Source organism: Hipposideros armiger, unplaced genomic scaffold (assembly GCF_001890085.2).
Source record: "Hipposideros armiger isolate ML-2016 unplaced genomic scaffold, ASM189008v1 scaffold_561, whole genome shotgun sequence".
In the NCBI taxonomy this organism is placed as follows: domain Eukaryota; kingdom Metazoa; phylum Chordata; class Mammalia; order Chiroptera; family Hipposideridae; genus Hipposideros; species Hipposideros armiger.
In genome coordinates this window covers 659701-660693 of record NW_017731911.1, presented here as the reverse complement: position 1 = coordinate 660693, position 993 = coordinate 659701, and the positions used below count along the sequence as shown (strand labels likewise).

Here is a 993-nt window from a genome sequence, read left to right as displayed (position 1 = left end):
GGAGTTCCCAGACGAGGTCTCTGAACCCAGCTCTGGAGAACGCCTCCGTTCCAGACTGGGAGGATCTGGTGTCCTTTCTTTTGTCAACATTCAGCTCTCCACCCCTTTTTGGGGAGAGGAGTAGGGGCTGTTTCATTTCATAACAGGGACTGTGAGGTGAAGGGACCTGTTAGCCATCAATGGAATCAGTACAAGGAGAGCAAAGATACCACTCAAGGGCTTTTGTTATTTTGATAGCCATCAAACATTGCCTTAAAGGCATGCATATCAGCAAGGCACCCCAGTCCCCAGAATGTCCTCAGAGGCAGGCTCCCCAGCATGCATCCTTCCCAAACCATGACCCCGTGACCGTCTGACTGGATCCCTGGCCTCTGCTTTTTGCATGGGCGCTGCTCTACCTGTCCCAGCTTGTTGAAATTCTTTGCTCTCAGACTCCACCTGGCCTAATAAGTGGAGCCCAGCAAGTCCAATGAATCAAATGCATTCTCTGAGCACCTGCAGGGTGCCAGGCACTGTGTGAATTTCAGCTAGATCCACAGAGGCAAAATACAGTTCCTGTCCCAAAGGCCCGTATAGTCTAGTAGGGAAGATGGCAGGCCCAGAACTCACCAAACTATGGCAGAGTGGGAAAAGAAAAGGCTGTAACGTAAGAGGTATGGAAGAGGCTGCCCTGAGGGGAGGTGAGTTCCCCATTACTACAAGTGTTCAAGAAGAGGATGGAGAGGGATGATACAGAAGGGATTTCTGCGCTGCGCATGTATGGGTGTGTTGAGAGACAGATGTGGAGTAGGATTAGATAAGCATTAAGATTCCTTCTGATGCTGGTATCTGTGATTCTGTGACATCCTCCACCCAGGGGAAGTTGGTCTGTGGTCCCACTGGTTGTGATGACTCCCTACTTCATGGCCTCTCCCAGGTAGACCATAGGGTTGTTGTTGGTCTTCATTTCTGTGCTCCCCACCCCATTCTGCCCAAGCTCCCAGCATAGACCTC

The 993-nt window shown here is 51.0% G+C and overlaps 1 protein-coding gene across 8 annotated transcripts in view; it reads left to right on the top strand.

The window, feature by feature from the left end:
• The window catches only part of CAPG (capping actin protein, gelsolin like), a 24859-nt gene that overhangs the window by 4638 nt on the left and 19228 nt on the right, over positions 1–993 (top strand). The window lies entirely within an intron of this gene.